Source organism: Passer montanus, unplaced genomic scaffold (assembly GCF_014805655.1).
Source record: "Passer montanus isolate IOZ18808 unplaced genomic scaffold, ASM1480565v1 scaffold47, whole genome shotgun sequence".
Lineage (NCBI taxonomy): Eukaryota > Metazoa > Chordata > Aves > Passeriformes > Passeridae > Passer > Passer montanus.
In genome coordinates, this window is record NW_024369596.1 from 1,161,390 (window position 1) to 1,180,633 (window position 19,244).

The window sequence follows — 19,244 nt, forward strand, 5'->3', positions numbered from 1 at the left end:
AAGCTGAGAGGCACAGACATAAATCGTCTGTGTAATGGGGCTGGAGCTCTGTGGACAGAGCAGGGAGGTGAGGGAGGATGTGAGTGGTTTCCAAGAGATAAAACACTCGCTTGTCTCCATGTCACCGCTACCAAAGTGCCGGGGAGGAGTTAAACTGAGCAAAAAAGGATAAAAAAAAAATCTTCTCAAGTCCTCTCTGCGTGGGATTTGGAGCCCTTGTGGCAGAGCCCTTGTTTATGTGGAATGATTTTATCTGGAGTCTGTCTGCAGGTTCCAGCCCATTAGGTTGGTGTTTCTGGAGCTCCTCAGCTCCTCTGGGCTCCCTTGGCTTTGTTCCTCCCAGCCTGGGCACGGCAGTGAGGCAGAGACAGCAAACCCGTGCCTTTGGGCAAAGCTGGGACAGAGACAATCCTGGGGAGAATCCCCCTCAGCACGAGGGGAGAGACGGAGCAAGCCCTGAGAGAGCCTTGCACAGGGCAGAGCTGGAAATGGGGGGGACACACTTGTGGGGGGCAGAGCAGTCATGGACTCAGTCCTGTGCTCTGGGCTGAGCAGGGAGCTGGGACCACGGGGTGCTTCCAGCCTGACCCTTCCTGGGATCCTTTCCACTGAGATAACAACATCTGATCAATTTATAAACAGAATTTTCTGGGCCATTATCACAGAAAACGAAACCCTGTTGTACATTGATCTGTGTGTTTGCAGGAGAACCTGAAGGGGAAAAAAAAAAAATCTCAAATATTTAACCAATTAAAGAAATTTCGTGGGATGGTGGCACTGGAACACATTTGGAAACAGATGAAACTCTGCAACACATTAAAGGGAAACCAGAGGAATCTGTGATGTGTGTGTGCCACATCCTCCCCGTGTCCCCTGTCACTTAACCACCATGGGGAGAATTTATTGTTGTCTACTCTGCAGTCAGTCTGGGCTCTCCAATCAAAATGAATGTTTAAAACCAACCTTTAGCAGCACTGGAGTGACACAGAATGCGGGAGATGCTGGGAGACTGGCAGAACTGAAAATTGTCCATTTAAAGGAAGTGTCCTTTGAGAGTGCCAGCCCCGGCAGGAGGGTTGTTAAAATCTGGTGACTAATTGCAATTAATAAGCCGAGGGGAGCTGTGGTAACTCCTCCTCATTGCCCCTCCATCTGTCTGCAGGCAAACACCAGCGAGGTGTTTCCTCTCTCTGGAATTGAGGCAAAAACCAGAGAAAGCAGAGAAAAGCCAGCACCAACTCTGCGAGGGAGGAACGAGGAGCCTGTGGCACAATGGGGACGTTGGAGGTTTCTGGTTTCAGGTAAAAAACAGAGAAAGCAGAGAAAAACCAACACAAATTTGGGAGGGAGGAACGAGGAGCCTGTGGCACAATGGGGACGTTGGAGGTTTCTGGTTTCAGGTCTCACTGGGCAAAGCCCTGGTGTTTGGAAGGTGCTGCTGCACACTGAAGTGATGCTCGGGGGCTCCAAGCCCTGGTGCTGAGCTGCAGAAAGGACTTTGGGTCTGCAGCACCTGAGCTGGATGGAACTGGGGTGCCAAGGCAATAATTGGGGTGCCAAGACAATAACTGTGATACCAAGGCAGGAACTGTGGTACCAAGGCAATAACTGGGGTGCCAAGGCAATAACTGTGGTACCAAGGCAGGAACTGTGGTACCAAGGCAATAACTGTGGTACCAAGGCAATAACTGGGGTGCCAAGGCAGTAACTGGGGTGCCAAGGCAATAACTGTGGTACCAAGGCAATAACAGGGGTGCCAAGGCAATAACTGTGGTACCAAGGCAATAACTGGGGTACCAAGGTAATAACTGGGGTACCAAGGCAATAACTGGGGTACCAAGGCAATAACTATGGTACCAAGGCAATAACAGGGGTGCCAAGGCAGTAACTGGGGTACCAAGGCAGTTACTCTGGTGCCAAGGCAATAACAGAGGTGCCAAGGCAGTAACTGGGGTACCAAGGCAGTAACTGCGGTGCCAAGGCCCGGAGAGAAGCTCTGTGCCAGGCTGGTGAGGACGAAGAGCTCTTCCTCCCTTTGCTGGTGGCTCCCAGCTCTGGGATTTTCCAGCTTTCCTGCAGCACTGTTCATTCCCCCACCTCGCCCTCTCTGGCTGATTTACTGCCCCCACGACAGTCTGGCCATGGAGCTCGGCCCGTCTGGCTCCAGCTGGCTGCTGCCCCTTGCAGAGCTTCCCTCAGCCCTGTCCCTGTCCCCCACCTCCTGCCGAGCCTCTCCTGACCCTTCCCAGCCCTCTCGGAGCTGCGCTGGGAAGGAGGGCCCAGGAGCTGTGATGGATGGAGCCTGCAGGGCTGGGTGCTCCCAAATCCTCTGAGCCTGACACAAACCCAGCCCGGGGCTCTGATTCACGGCCACACGAGGCCTCCAGGAGCACCTCTCCCACTTAGCTGATCAAATGAGAGGAGAAGGAATTAAGTGTTCAATTAATCTTCCCCCCTCCTCGCCGAGGCTCGCCTGTGCTGCTGAACTGATCCACAGCAATTTGCCAGCAGCCAGCAGGGAGAGGGAAGCAAGCTGGGAGAAGAAGCAGCTCAGATGTTTTGTCTAAACATCAACAAGAAGCCAAAGAGGAAAAAGCCCAGGTTGTGACTAAAAAGTTTTTATTTTAAAGTTGATTTTTTTTACTCACCTCAACATTAGGAGTTATTTTATAAGGATCAACACCTCTGACATTCATCTGTGACCTCAAAATTTATGTTGGTCCTAAAGCTTGGCCAGCCCAAGCCCAGGTGAGGGGGAAGGAAAGTCAGCGGTGCCTGAGAGAACCCCCAGGTGTGATGCCCAGAGAGGGGCAGAAAGTTTGGCCAAAAACCAAGCACCACTGCCAGTGTGGGGTGAAAATGATCAAATGAGAGGAGAAGGAATTAAGTGTTCAATTAATCTTCCCCTCTCCTCGCCGAGGCTCGCCTGTGCTGCTGAACTGATCCACAGCAATTTGCCAGCAGCCAGCAGGGAGAGGGAAGCAAGCTGGGAGAAGAAGCAGCTCAGATGTTTTGTCTAAACATCAACAAGAAGCCAAAGAGGAAAAAGCCCAGGTTGTGACTAAAAAGTTTTTATTTTAAAGTTGATTTTTTTACTCACCGCAACATTAGTAGCTATTAGGAGTTATTTTGAAAGTTTGGCCAAAAAACCAAGCACCACTGCCAGTGTGGGGTGAAAATGGTGCTGAGCCCCCTCTCCTGAGATCGTGGAATATCTCCTGCACCTCTGGATGGCTTCCAGCTCAGGGCCTGGGTGTGGGCAGGGACACAAGGATGGGTTATTCTCCATGAATCCATCAGGGCCTGGGTTTGGGCAGGGACACAAGGATGGGTTATTGGTGAATCCATCAGGGCCTGGGTGTGGGCAGGGACACAAGGATGGGTTATTGGTGAATCCATCAGGGCCTGGGTGTGGGCAGGGACACAAGGATGGGTTATTCTCCATGAATCCATCAGGGCACTGGGTTTGCTTCGCTGCTTGGCCGCCAAAGGCAACGAAAAGGAACTTATAGGAAATATAGACTGGGCTGCTGGCAGCTGGGTTAATGAGGTTACACAACTGCCTGGCTCTCCCTGGGGATGGGGTGCAGAGCCATGGGATGAGGGAGTGGAATTAACCCGAGCCCACAGGGCTCTGTGTCTCCCCACATGGATTCGATTTCTTTGATCTTTGTCGAGGGCGAGGATCGATTTTATTAAAAATGATGCAGAGCAAAAGCCCTTTTTCTCATTTACTGCAGCTGCATCCAACCAGGCTGTGTGAAAACAGCTCCCTGGTCCTTGGAAAGTGCCCTGCTGGAACTTTGCTCTTGGTATTTGTACCAGTTTGGGCTGGATTAGCCAGAACCCATGAAGGACAGTTTTCTTTCCCCACTCCTGGATTATCCTGGATGATCTGAATGTTTTCAAGCTGAGAAATAAAATGACCAAGACAAACATCCCTCCTCAAGCCTGAGAGCTGAGCTCTGCCATGGGGATGGCCGCTGTTTAATTACTCTGCAGATGTAAAGGGTCTTTTCTTTATTTAATGCCCTCTGTGTGCCAAGCAGGAGGAAGGACAGGGAAGGAAAAGAAGGCTCCCAGAAGAGCTGCCAGCAATTCCTCCCCTGCCAAGAGCCAGCATCCCCATGCAGCTGGGTGAAGAGTTCTCCCTCCTGCCTACACAGCCAGGTAAACGTGGGCTGGCAATTAAAGTCCGGATTTCAAACTCTGAACGAGTTTGCCTTTGATTGCCGTGCGTCAGTCGCAGAGCAAATCATGTTTATTCATGACCCTGCCTCCCAGCCCGCCCGGCTCAGGGGGAGCTGCTGCTCCCTCCACATCCAGAGCAGCTCCTGGCTCCTGCTTTCCAAAACCGCCCAGCCAGAGGTGTCTGCAAAGCCCAGCCCAGCAGACCTGGACACTTGCTCTTGGTTATAACCATGTGGTGGAACAGAAACCTGCACAGCTGAACAACCCCAGGCTCTCTTTCCCAGGCAATTTCCTCTTCCAGGCTGCTGAAACAACTGCTGGTGGAAATTACTGAGGGCAGCTGTGGGAAATCAGAGCCTGGGCTGGTCACAACCTTGTTTTTCATTCATATTTATGCATTTGGCTTCATTTTTCCATGGATGTGTTTGCACCAAGCCTGGACACCCCAATAAGGCATTTTCCACATCTCCAGTGGGCAGAGCCTTGCCTTGCACTGCTCTTTTCTGCTCTTTGCACATCCAGACACTAAAACAGCACTGAACACCTACCAGCACAGAGGACAGGGTGGAGCACTGGCTGAGACCCATAGATTTCTCCAATATTCCTTCAGAGATGGTGTAAAACAAAAAATAAAACCAGTTTGTGTGAAGGCCTGAGTGTCACGGGCCGAGCTGTGCCTCACTCCCTGCTCTGGGAATGCTGGAAATGGAACATTCTCCAGTGGCTGAAAACCTTCCCTGCCTCAAGAGCTCTCCCCAGGTGGAGTAACGTCCTGCAAGCTGTGCTAAGAGGTTTCAGAGATCCCTTATTTCACACAAATCTTATTTGTCAGAACATTTCTGAGCCATGGGAGATGAGAGTGGCTCCCACTGGCAGGTTTAATTCTGGTCTTGGTGCAGCCACAGAGCCTGACCCTTGGGAGGAGATGAGGGAGAACCTGGGAAGACTTTTCCCCTAATCAAACCTTAGCTCTGATTCTCATTTTGTGAAATATTCAATATTTTTGGTGTAGGTCTGACACAGTTTTTCACACCTGTACATCACTCTCAAGGAATGTCCAGCAGAAAATCCACATTCTGCTCCATTTACTTGCTATTTTGGAGAGCCAGAGGAACAAAAGATGGTTTTATTTATTTTTTTTTATTCTTCTTCTTTTTTTTTTTTTTTTCCTGCAGGCTTGAATCATAATCTTTATTCTCCCAAGATCCAGAGAGCGCAAAATAAGGAGATATCACCTCTTATCCTCAAAAAATGAGGAAGAGATTTATCACTGGGGAGGTTTCTGAGCTGTCTGGCAACACCTGGAGAGATTTAGGGAAGTTTTGTTGTGCTGTGACACACAGAACCCTGATCCTGGGCTGGGAGGATCCTGAGAGCACAACCCAAGGTGAAGCAGTGGACTGAGACTCGATCTGGGCAGTCCCAGAAAAGTCCTCTAAAAACCTCCCATGCCTTATTTTAATAACACACAAAAAAGTTATAATTTCTGTCATTTGAATTTCAAATCCAACAGAAAGATCTACCTGATGCTTCTATTTTAAAATGCAATTCTTTCTTCTCTTTTCTTTTCAACTCCTTTGCAGAACCAAACATCATGTTTCATCTCCAAGCACTGAGATTAAAAAAAGCCAAAACAATTAGTGGGGAGCTGATGAAGGTGACAGGGTCATAATTAGTGCTGTTCCTCTCCAGCATGTGTTTATCATGCTAACAGAACAAGTCACTCACAGTGTTAGAGTCATGAGCTGCAGGAGCACACATGCCTTGTGCAGCTCTCACACTGCTGGGGCTGCTCTGCAGGGGAAAAAAAAAAAAGCCCAAATTTAATGTTTTAAAGCCAGTTAGAGAGGTAAATAAACAGGAATGGTTTGGATGCTGCTGGTGGCTGAGTTCAACTGGCTTTGCACAGCTTCCAAATTGCCTCTGTTTGGCGTTTTGAGGGTGGGAGCAGCCCTGGTGATAATTCTGGGATGTTCCAGAAGGAAATGGGTTGGTAGCACCAGGATCTGCAGCATCCTGCACACAGAGCAGGAGGAGCTGGAGGCAAATCCCTCAGGAGCCCCACACCAAACTGGGGGAAATCTGTGCAATTAAAGACTTTTAAAGAACCCTTTGTAAATCCCTCCTTTCCACTCAAACGCTGCGTGCTCCTCGCAGGTTTTGCAGGGAATTGAATAATCTCCCTACAACAATTTTGTCTTCCTCTATCCTGAGCTGAAAATGAGCAGCAATTACCCAGGGAGGATGTCCCTGTGAGAGTCCCTTGCTAATTAGGTCTTAAGTGATTAGTTCCCTTCCCATCCTTCCCTACATCTCTGCATTTCCCCCCTGGTGTTGGAAAGTCAACTGGAGAAAAAGAAACAATTGGTAACTCTTATTGAGGACAGGCAAACAAATGTCCAGGAGGAGCAGAGCAAGTGGGAAAAGGGAATTGTGGAAGCTATGGAATGATCTCTACATGGAATGTAAGGTCTCCCTCCAAAACTGGATTAAAAATGGGATGATTTTGGATGATTTTGAGGAGATAGAGACACCTCTGCTTCAAGATCCACCAGCCCTCCACTGAGAGGCCAAGGGAGAGCTCTCCCTGCTTTTTCCATCCTGCAGTTCTGTGCCACATCCCACTGCCAAACCCCAGAGCCACTTGCCAAACTGCATTTCATGGCTAAATCCTTGCTTTTGCTGGGCATTTTTGCACTTTTGACGGGAATTGTTTTGTATTTGTTTTGCATTTGTTGGGCAGAAATCTGCAGGAGAACACCCTGAGCCATGAGAAATGGCTTTAAATCAGCCCAGCTCTATCTGCTCCACACCAAAATGGTAATTAACCCAGAGCCATGACTCCTTAACGAGCAGGGGGGCTGTCACTGCTGGCCCTCAGCTCCAGAGCCCTGATCTGGGAGGAAAATTCTTCATTGAGCTCATTGACACCTGCCTCCCAAACCCACAGAGCAGGCATTTGCATTGGGGATTTCTTGCTGCCACACGTGGGCAAATTTTAGTGCAAGAAAAGTGGGAATAGGGCGTCTCACCTCCCAACAAATTCCAGCAGAGCTGGGGCAGCCCCAGCCCCTCTCTCCCTGCCTGGTGTTTGCACGGGGCTGTTTGGAGCAGGGGCAGAGGATGCTCCAGGTTCTTGGAGCAGGAGCTGAGGCTCGAGGCAGGACAGGGTGCTGGGCATTCCAGAGCTGATCCCGGCCAGCAACAGGCAGATCCTGCTGGATTTGCTGGTGACAGACCCAGAGTTCTTCTGTTCCTGTCACCTGCCACGCTGGGAACGCCCTTTGGAGATCACGTTGGGATGGGGATCAATACTGGGATCGATGGGGCTGTCTGACAGCCAGGGTGGGCTCGGGGTGCAGCAGAAAGCAGGGACGGGGGTTTGGGTGATGAAATGGAGCAGCAGCAGCAGCAGGGGTGACAGGCAGGGAAAACGCCTGCATGGATCCTGCAAAAGGATCTCCTGCTTCCCGAATTCCGGCCCAGCAGCCAGACAAGAGCCCTGCCAAGTCCCACAGCTTTGCCAGCAGCTTCTAAAGACAGAGCTTTCCTGTCTGTTGGTTCAATAAGCAGAAGCCTGTTATCATATTTATTTGCCGATTGAATCTAAATTACAAGCGAGCTGCGAGCTGCGGAATGGCTCTGTGGAATTAGCAGCTCAATCCCGCTCCTTTTTAATAAGGATTCTGATTGCAGCACTGATACATCCTGCAGGCTCCGCGGGTAAGCCTGAAATGAATTCCAAATAAAGGGGAAAACGAGAGTGGAGATAATCTCCAAGTGTTAATTTGCCTTTTAAACCCGATTTACCAACTCCTGAAGCAGCTCTTTGCTGGCAAAGGAATCAGCAGTGGGAACGCTCTTGAGATGTTTTATCCCTAAATAAGCTGGGTTTAAACGTTTAACTGGGTAAAACTCAGGGAAAAGCCAGGCCTGGGGGCTGTGGGAGCCCGGGTCAGCTGCTGTCCCCTGGGCAGAGCCTGCTCATCAGGCATGCAGCGCTGACCTTTGCTGCTTTTATTGCAGAAGGGCTGAGCGGCTCCTCGGGGAGCGCCCGGCGCAGCAGGTGAGCTCTGGGCAAACACAGGTGAGGCTCCTCCTGAACTTTGCACAGCTTCCCAGAGGAGGGCTGAGCCAGGGATGAGCATCCCGGCCCTGTAACCCCTTCGGGGGTGTCCTGGTGAAAAGAAAATGCCGTGAATCCAACCCCATCCCCTTTCCCCCATGGTTTTTGGGAGATTTCCTCGGAAAAAGGTCCTGCAAACACAGATCCATGATAGGTGGCTTTTCCCTCCTAAAGGATGAAATAGGTGGGGAAAAAGGCAGAGTTTATGGGATTTGCTTTGAATTTCTCACCCTCAGATGCTGAGAACAGACTTTTCCCAGGCTACCTCAGCACAACAAAATGCCCCATGGATAAAAAGCCACCCCAACTCCAAGGAGAGGAGCTAAAAAGAGAGGAAGAAGTGCCAAGTTCACCTTCCTGCGTGTGACAATTCAAAGATGTAATTTCCATGACAGTTTTTCTCCCTAATTAGACGCATAATTAAAAATTACACTTGGGGGGAAAAAAAAAAGAAAAAAAAGAGAGCAGTTTGTGCTTTCCCACCCCACCCATTTAAGGGAACAAAATCCTTTGAGGATCGGTCTAAAAGCAAGATTGAGCTGAACACTTGGGAGTTCAACTCTCACTGTGCCCACTCCAATTTGGGTGGGAAAGCAGTGGATGGACATTAGCTCCATGTCAAGCCCTGCCCTTGTTTGCCTTTTTCCTCCTTTTATTGCCCAGGTCACAGGGTAATTTCCTCTCAGAGCACAGCCCTCATTAGACACTCCAAAACCCAACAGTGAGGGCACAAAGTGCAGGGAATGAGGCAATTTCTGCTGCTCTTTGGCAGTTTTGGGGCATCAGGACATTGAACCCAGTCGGTTTGGTGTCAGTGGTAAATGCAGGGAGGTTTTGGGCAGAAACACGTGCAGGGCATCTGAAACAGAGCTGAAATCAAAAATCTGCTCTGCAGGTGAATAGCTAAAGTCGAGGAGTTTGAATTTTCAAACCGAGCCTTCCTTCTCTCCATCCTGCATAAAGCCATAACGATGAAACACCCCTGATGAGATGCTTTAGAATCTTTATTGATTTCTGCCTCCTGTGTGATGGTTTTACCAACAAACACGCGAACCAAGGATGGAAAACTCAGACTTCAGGCAATAAAAGAGCCCGTGAACGTTCACCCTTCCACGGGAGCAGCCCCATTTCTGTGATGACAGGCAGAGCTTCAGAACACTCAGCTAATTACACGGTGAGGGTAATTATTGGTATAAAACCGACGTTAAAGGCAGATGAAAAGTGCTGGTGTCATTTTTAAGGCACAGAGTTGCAGGGCTCAGAAATGTCAAGTCAAAATTTCGGTTTGAAACGCAATTCCGAGCCTTTTTTTGCGTGTGTGGTTTTTTAATCCAATGGCAAGCGGGAAGCCTGCACTCAGAGGAATCACATTTCCAGAGGAAAGCTCTCGGGTTTTATGGATCCTCTTCCTTCTTCACAAGGGCACTTCCAGACCTGTTTTAAGGGAGGTTTTTTGGAATGATTTGGTTTAAAGGATCCTGTTGTGTGCAGTGATCAGCTCTGCCTGGAGCAGCCTGGCCCAGTGGAAGGCGTCCCTGCTCATGGCAAACTGGAACGAGATGATTTTTACGGTCCTTCCCAGCCAAAATGTTTTTGGGATTCCACGTTTTTATGGAATGCTGCCTGTCCCAGCTCCTGCTCAGCCCCACAGGTGGGTCAGGGCTGCCTGTGCCTTCAGCAGGCTGACAGCAGCGCGGGAAGAACTCTCCATATTAATGTAAATTACACTTAATTAGTAAAAGACAGTAAACCCTTGCTATAGGCAAAGAGATACAAGATGGGATGCAACCACACACAGCAGGGCCATCTGCTGAGAGCCAGCCCTGCTCTGAAGACTCCCATGCCTTGATTATGCAAATCAGGGCGATTATTCCATCCTCAAGACTGCGGCAAGATAATTAGCCAGCAATAAATCAGCCCAACTCGAGCGGCTGCAAATGAATTTGGAGCTTTATGGCCACCGCTGCAATTGGATGGTGGTTATGAAGTGAGCAGGAGAGAGGACATCAGGCCCCCAGAGCCCTCCCTGCTGCTGGGGAGGGGAAGTGGAATGGTTTGGATTTGCTCAGCCTGCCAGGGGGCTGCAGAGGGGTTCATTGGCAGGAATATATATAAATATATATATTTTAAAAAATTAATATAAAAATATATAATATATGTAATATATAATATATAAAAATATAAATATATATATAGATCTATACAAAATATAAAATATATTGCATATAATATATAAAAATAGATATTACGTAGAATAATTATATATGAAATAGAATATATATAATATAAATAAAATATATAATATGTATAAAATAAATATTTTATATATAATATATATACAATATAAATATAGAACACATATAATATATAAAATACATTCTAGAAATAAATAAATAAATAAATAAATAAATAAATAAATAAATAAATAGAAAAATACATAATTTTCTATATATTTCCAGCTTCTCTATAAATACAATTTTCACCTGCCCACCAGGTTGGTTTCTGGCTGGGTCAGGCTCTCACAAGGACTGAGGTTTTAGCAAGACCTGAGCCTGATTTTGTCCAAATTATCAGCATTTGCGAGGAAAAAACTCAGCCTGTCACCTAAACCAGTTTGCTGGGGACTCTTTCCTGGCTGGAGGTGTCCAAGTTTCTGAGGATGAGAAAATAAACTCAGGTAAAACCTTAAAATCAAGCAAAGCACAGCTCCTATAACGAGCTCTAGAGAACAGAGGGGAAATCCCCAGGCATGTTTTGCCATAAAAGTTAAAAATTGTCACTTTTGGCTGCTTCAGACTGCGTTTTCTTTGGGAAAAGGGAGAAGGAGCCTGGCCTGGAATTCCCTCCATTCCCCATCCCCGTGCCCCCCGTGCCTGTGGCGCTCCCACAAACCAGACGAGGTTTCCTCCGAGGTTAATTCAATTGATGCTCAAACAGAATCAATTCTATGGATTTAGGACAGACGTTTGAGGTGATAAAGGATGAGATCAATTACAAACACGTTTACAAAGGAGGGAAATGCCTGATGCTTTGGGAAATTTAGAGATATTGAAAGTGTTTGACGTCTATATTAACTCAAAGCCCTAAATGGGCTGGGCTTGTTTACATTGCTGCAGTCTTATTACAGGGTGAATTTTACCAGCTGTCTTGCTGAGCAGTCATTTAGCCTTAAACTATAGTTAAAACTGTCATGGTTTTAAGCAAATTATCTTGCGTAAAGTAATTATTTCCCGAACTGCAAAGAGGATCCAGGTAGCTCGTGAATCTCATTTCTGAAAAGGAGCTGGGGAAGCGCCCTGGGTGTGAGAGCCTGGAGTGGGGAAGGTGCCACTGTCACATTTTATGGAAAAATCCTTTTTGCCAGGATTTTCTCCTGGGGAAGCTGAGAAGCCTCAGAGAAAAAGGAAAACAATAATTGTCTGATTTGCTTCTGCTGTGTTTTGCTGCTTTGGAATGTGGTTGGACATTGTTTATCCACAGGGGATTGTTTAGTTGGTTTCATGGGAATTGTTTTTATTCATTGGCCAATCAGGGTCAGGCTGTGTCAGACTCTGGAAAGAGTCTCGGGTTTTTCTTTAGTATATTTCTAGCTTTCTGTCTGTATCCTTTCTGTATTCTTTAGTATAGTTTTAGCATAGCAGAATATAATAAATATAATAAATATAATAAATATAATAAATATAATATAATATAATATAATGATATAATTAATATAATGCAATGTAATATAGTATAATATAATAGACTGTAATATAATATAGTATAATCTAATAAATAGACTATAATATAATATAATATAATATAATATAATATAAATTATTAACATAATATAAATTATTTATATAATATAATTAATATAATATAATATATAGAATAGAATAGAATAGAATAGAATAGAGTAGAATAGAATAGAATAGAATAGAATAGAATAGAATAGAATAATATATTAATCTTCTAAGAACATGGAGTCAAATTTCATCATTTCCTCCCGAAAATCCCACAGGAAGGGTTTTGTGCTCCAGAAGAGGCTGAGCCAGCTGGATTTGGTGAGCTGAGCACATCTGGGTGCAGAGCAGGCAGGAAGGGATCAGGCTCCTGCTCCCTGAACGCCTTCACCACTGACCCCAAAATTCCCAGCAGAGCCCGTTTTCCTCCCCTAAGTGTTCCTGCAGCAATAAAGATTCATCCTGGTGATTAACACACACTTTGAAAGCACCAAAGAGGTGTTTTGGGGGAAATAAAGGACAGGAATAAAGGGATGGGCAGCGAAAGGAGGGATATCCTTCATGTTTGATCTGGCAGCAGCATGCAGAGCTCTCAGAGAACCTCAAAAATCCCTTTGCAGCCCAAACTCTCTCCATGAACCCCAAAAATGCCCTTTGCAGACCAAATTCCCCTCAGAGAACCCCAGAAATGCCCTTTGCAGACCAAATTCCCCTCAGAGAACCCCAGAAATGCCCTTTGCAGACCAAATTCATGGAGTGCAACAGACAGCTTCCCTCCGAGAACCCCCAAAATGCCCTTTCCATCCCCAATTCCCCTCCGAGAACCCCAAAAATATGGAGTGCAACAGACAGCTTCCCTCCGAGAACCCCCAAAATGCCCTTGGCACCCCCAATTCCCTCAGAGAACCCCAAAAATGCCTTTCCATCCCCAGTTTAAATCAGACAACCCCAAAAATGCCCTTTCCATCTCGGATTCCCCATGTGCAGCAGGTAAATTCCCTCAGAGAACCCCAAAAATGCCTTTCCATCCCCAGTTTAAATCAGACAACCCCAAAAATGCCCTTTCCATCTCGGATTCCCCATGTGCAGCAGGTAAATTCCCTCAGAGAACCCCAAAAACCCCTTTCCATCCCCAGTTCCCCTCAGAGAACCCCAAAAACCCCTCTCCATCCCCGTTCCCCGCGTGCAGCCGGGGCGCGCGGGATTCTCTGTAATTATTCAAAGCTTTGTCTCGCAGCCTCGCAGCAGCAGCCCGCGGCCCGTGGGCGGCTGTCCCCGGGGTTTTCTCTCATCCCCAGCACGTTCAGCTCTCCTGCCTCATTGAGAAGCCGCCTTCCCCCCGTTGTGAGCCTCCCCAGCTCCCCCAGTTCCCCCCGGCTCCCGCTCCCAGGCGCTGTTTGGTGTTTTCCTCCCACTCTGGAGATGTGTGTGTGGCACCAGGACGGGCCCATCTGTTCCCCTCCTCTCTGCTCTTTTCTGTCTCAAAGTAAAAAATGAAGAGTTTCAGCCCAGGGTGGTCCCCTCCTGAGGGTGGGGCTGGGATTTGGGGTTTGTGCTGCCCAAAAATCCAGCAATTAAATCCCTGTCATCACAGCAGGGCAAAGCACCATCCACTGTCCAGAGTGGCCACTGCAGCAGCCCAGAATTATGTCAATTAGGGATTTTGAAAGCTATTAAAATGCTTTTTTTTTTTCTCCCAGCAGGCCAAGCAGGTTATTTAATGCAGATCTTCTGAAATCCCAGCATGACAGAGACACAACGACGCAAAATTCCCAGAGGGTTCTGGATCCCAGAAAGGGCAGGAGTCAGCTCTGGGCTGGGTGTTGGGCTGTGAGATGTGACAAGAGTGGCTTTGATCGTCTATCAAAGTGTTGTCACCTCCCCCTGGGCCTCGGGGAGGAAAAACTGCAGCTGGGGCATTGATCAGCACCAGAGATCTGTCAGCACCAGCCTCAAAAACCGACAGCAAACGGAAGGTACCTGCACGAGGTGACACTGCCACCTCCCCTGGGACCAGGCAGAGGAGCAGGACGAAACCCCAGCGCTGTGGGGGCTCTGTCCTGCTGGAATATTCCCATTCCCTGGGAGCCTGAAGCACCCTGAAGTCAGTGGGGGGCTGTTGCATCACCGAGCAATCACAATTAACTCTAATTACACGTCTTCACTGGCTGCCGAGCTTTGCAAGAATAACAAGGAGGCAAGAAAGGAAAAACAGCTCGGAAAAGGCAGCAGAGAGGCTCTTGCGATGCAGGTGAATTTTGCCGAGCTGATTGCCAACACTCCAGGCTCCCAAGGGCCTTTGTTAGCAGAGAGAAAGCACCAGACAAAGAGATGGAGAGAACTGGAACACTCATCTCCTTCTACCTTTTAAAGTTACCCACTTAGGACCCACAACTTGGGACACTCAGATGTCTGGGGCCATCACAGGCTGGCATTTCTCTGCCTCCCTGGTGAGGCACGGCTCTGACAACACCTGAGCAGCCCCACGGGTGCTGGAACAGCGAGGAGCTGGATTTTCTCTGGTTGAATGAGAATTAATAACCTGCACCCAGCCAGGTGCTTTGAAATCCTCCTCCTCTTGTCCTTATCTGTCCTGCAAAATATTGCATTTGGGGAGAAACAAAGGGCCTGCCACGGAATCCCTTTCAGCAGCACATCCTTTATCCCTGGCCGCCAGAAGGAAATGAAGAGAGGTTTTTCAGCTCCCAAAAAGCTGCTCTGGGAAGGGGGTGTGTGTGCTGTGCCAGCCCATGTGCACAGCCCAGCCTTTCCACGGATAAATCATTGTGGGCTCTGCTCCGAGCCTGGCTTTGCTCTCCTGAGAGCTCAGCCCGTGTTGTTACAAACACCACCACAGCAAATTTTGTTCTGTTTGAATGTGCACTGATAGCATTTCCCCAGTCGGATCCTGTGGGGACTGCACAGAACAATTCAGAGGATAAAAACAGCCGTGAGAAACGGCAATTGATTAAAGAATTATCAAATATGTGTCAAGTCCACGCCCGTGACAATCCAGAAGTCTGCCCTAACTTTAGGCTAAGACAGAGAAAAGGCCAAAATGTGCCGAGTGCTCCCCAGGAAATCACTGGCATGGGAAGGTCAGATCCCTTTGCCAGCCCTCCCTCTCAGATTAGAACTTTCTGGTGATTGCTTTTTGGAAAAAAGGAAATATTTTGAGGCCACTATTGACATATTGATTCATGGGAGTAGCAGCATCCTCCTGGCCCATCCAGGGGAACGAGCAAGGAGAGGAGAATTCATTTCCTTGCCAGAGATATCAATACCCATCTTGGCTTCTGAAGGAATCTCACACCCAAGGCTATTGATTTCCTGCGCTTGAAATGAGCTGGTTCAGGCAATTCCAGAGCTGGGGGGACAGACGGGGCTCCAGTGCTCTGGGAGTGACTGGGAATGACTGGGAATGCACTGGGAATGACTGGGAGTGACTGGGAATGACTAGGGATGACTGGGGATGACTGGGGATGACTGGGAATGACTGGGAATGACTGGGAATGACTGGGAATGCACTGGGAGTGCTCTGGGAATGCACTGGGAATGACTGGGAGTGACTGGGAATGACTGGGGATGACTGGGAATGACTGGGAATGACTGGGAATGACTAGGGATGACTGGGGATGACTGGGGATGACTGTGGATGCACTGGGAGTGCACTGGTAATGACTGGGAATGACGGAATGCACTGGGAATGCTCTGGGAATGCACTGGGAATGACTGGGAGTGCACTGGGAACACACTGGAAATGCTCTGGGAATGCTCTGGGAATGCAGCAGGTCTGGGGCACCAGAACCCCCTGGGGGTGCCAGGGCTGGGCTGGAACCCGGTGTGCTCCACAGCCGCCTGCCCCGCAGGGCAGCACCCTCCAGGCCCCTCCTTCTGCAGCCCAGGCACCCGAAGATGGCAATTCCCTTTTTGGGGACTCATTCCACGGGAGTCTGCAGCACTCAAAGCACAGGCCTTGCCCTCAGACCACCAGCCCCGCTCTGCTCTCCAGCTGATGAGTCAGTGGCTTCATTAAAGCACAGCTCGTTTGATGGGACACTTCCTGACGGATCCGTGTCCAGAGCCTGCCTTTCCCAGGGCTGCTTCTAACATCTGCCATTAACAGCCAGCCCCTGCCAGGCCCTGGGAGCTGCCACTCCCCAGTGCAGGGCACGGGGACAGAGCCATCCCACCGGGACAATCAGCCAATCCTGACCAAAATTCCCTGAGCCTGTTCTGCTGAGCAAAGCAAAGGCTCCCTCCACACTCCAAGCGTGCACAGGGGGCTGGGAGTGCTGCTTGTTTTGGCAGAGGAGATGAGAAAAACCGCAGAGCATTCGAGTTCAGAAGGCTCATTATGACTAATCTGCCTTCCTGAGCTGCAGGTCTTTTATTCCAGAGTCAGATGTAGGCCTGCCCTGGGAGGGAACATCTGCAAGGGATGCTAATTTAGAGATTTGTGAGAAAGGTGGCACAAGCTGCAGCCAGATGAGTCTGCAGCAGCTCTGGGAGGGAGAGGTGGGGTCTGCACCAGGGTCCAGCCCTGCTGCTGGAGAGGCAGGCTGGGCTCTCACTGGGGAGCTGCGACTTGCATTTTCACCCCTGAGCAGGGTTTAGCATTTCACATGTAACTTTTGGGCTGGGCTGTGGGTGCTGCAGAGGAAGGCTGAGCAGCCTGGGCTGGTTCTTGCATTTTCCTCACTCTCCTCAGCTGCACAGAGCTGACACCTGGTTTTTAGGGGTGAAGAACTGGTGGTTTGGAGCATCTCCCATGAGTTACCAAGCACCCTGCAGTGAAGCAGACCAAGTTCTGCGCTGTTCTGGGCTTGTCTTTGTGATTTTGTGGGGTTTTTTTCACTTTATATGATCCTGAGCAGCGTTTAGGAGTGTGAGTGATGCTCTTGTACCAGTTAATCAAAGGGCTTGAGTGGGTCAAGTGGCTCCTTTAGGAGTGTGAGTGATGCTCTTGTACCAGTTAATCAAAGGGCTTGAGTGGGTCTGGTTTCTGCAGGAGGAGGAACTGAGTGCAAACTGGAAAATCTTCCTCATTTTTGTATCTGTTGAATGTTGGTACCAGAAAGAGACAGGCCTGACACAGAAAGCAACAAAGTTGTGATAAACTTGCAGGGAAGTTCATTCTACAGCTCAGGACTGGCCCTTAAAAACCTCTGCCTTACCCCAGAGGTGCCAGAAATGTTTCCTCTTCAGCATTTGTGGCCAACTGCTCCTCTCATCAGAGAAATCAAATCACCACTCAAGACCTCAGCGCTCTCCCCAAAGCTTTCCACACCAGCAGCCTGTGGCAGAGCAGCAAAAGAATGAATTTTCTCCTTGGCAGGGGCTGCTATCCCACTGGCATTCCCCTTTTTCTGTGCAGGAGACCCTGATCCCCTTCCAGTCCCTGTGCTGCTCTGAGTCCTCTGTTACAGGAGCAAAAAATGAACACATGGTCAGGAAATACAGAACGTTCAGGATGTTTATCAATATTTGCCCCAGGAACAGCACTCCACAAACCAGAAAAGCCCCGAAAAGAAAAGATTTTGCTCCTTATGAGAAGGTTGCACTCGTGGGTTTGAAGTTTCATTTTGTTTTGGCTTTGCCTTTCTTGTTATTGAGCTTTATTTTCTCCCGTGATTCATCTGACTCTAGGGCATTTATTGAAATCCTTGATACGGAATGCAAGGGAAATGAATCTCACTTTAAACTTCCTAAAGACATCTCCATCACCTGATTAAAGTCTCCTGCAGTTTTTTGCAGCTCTTCCCATGGCAGACCCAGAGACAAGGTGCATTTCTGGCAGAGGCAGATGTGATTTGTAGCACATCTCCCATCAGACAAGCCGTTATTTTAATCCATCGTTTTCCAGGGGAAAGAATAAATTCTTCTTTTCTTTAGTAGGGCTGAAAAAAAGCCCCACACAGAGATGAGTTTTACAAGCAGTGAAACGCTGTAAATCAACAGGCTGAGGCAGATGGCAGAGAGTCAGTGAGACTCAGAGCTCGTCCATTAAACACCTCACCCAGTTCTCAGTTATTAAATTGCTCTTCTCCTGACTCACATTGGAGTTGATTTTTCTTATGGATGGCTGGATGGAAAATATTCTTGTGATCCAACTGGAAGCCCAAGGAGTCAAGGAGAGGACAGGTTCTTCTTGGCCTCAGAGAAAGAGTAAACATCTCCAAGAAGTCTTGGCCATCCATTAAATAAATATCTTTATTTTGAGGCAAGCAAAGCGTGTGAGAGCTTTTGCTGTCCTGCTTTGCAGAAGAAATAATTGTTCTGTGCTGAGCTCATTTGGCTCCTTTGGCATTGCAACACTCACATAAATCGGAGGAAAAGGAAATTATTGCAGTAGCACTTGGAAAGTTCAGGAGAATTCAGTCTGACTTTCGCTCTGAAGATGACTCAGAAAGTCAGGAGTGTACATGTAGCAGCTCAGGAATGCAACTGCCCAGGAGATTTAGGGTTCCACCATCCAGAGAGGTTGAAAGCAGCATTTGAAATCCACTCTTTTGGGGAAAAAAAACAACCCAGATATTGAATTTCTTTAAACCTCACCACAGAGATGGGTTTCACTCTGTTCTCTCCTTGTCTAGGGCTGTTTGATAATATGAAAAATACATTCAGAAAAGGTTTAGAGCTACTACTGGGGAAATAAAGAGGAGCTTTCTCAGGAAACACCCTTCAGATGAGGGACTGCCAATGCTCCGGAGGTGAGCTGGCGTGAGCGATATTAAACTATAAGATATTAAATATTGCAACTGCAGCCACACTTTGGGGAAATGGTATTTGGATTGCAAAGAGATCTCTTTAGCAGCACAGGGGGTGTTTAAACAAGGAGCACAGCTGAGAATTCAGCCGGGGTTTTTAGCAAATGCCCGGGACGTGCTGGGACTGGGAAGGATGCGGTGCCCTGTTCCCTGACACCGGAGCTCTACGAGCTGTGAACAGCGGGGATAACAGCTCCTTCTCACACAGAAATCCCTGCTCTCCGTGCTGGGGGGACACTCTGAGCTTTCCCTGTGTGCTGGGGGAGACACTCCGAGCTGTCCCTGTGTGCTGGGGACACTCCGAGCTTTCCCTGCTGTCCCCACAGCCGGGCACACGCGGGGACAGCCCTGACCTTGGGGCTCGGAGGGTGCCAGCGCTCCAGGAGCTCGCAGAGCATCCCCGGCCGAGCATCCCTGAGCGAGCATCCCTGA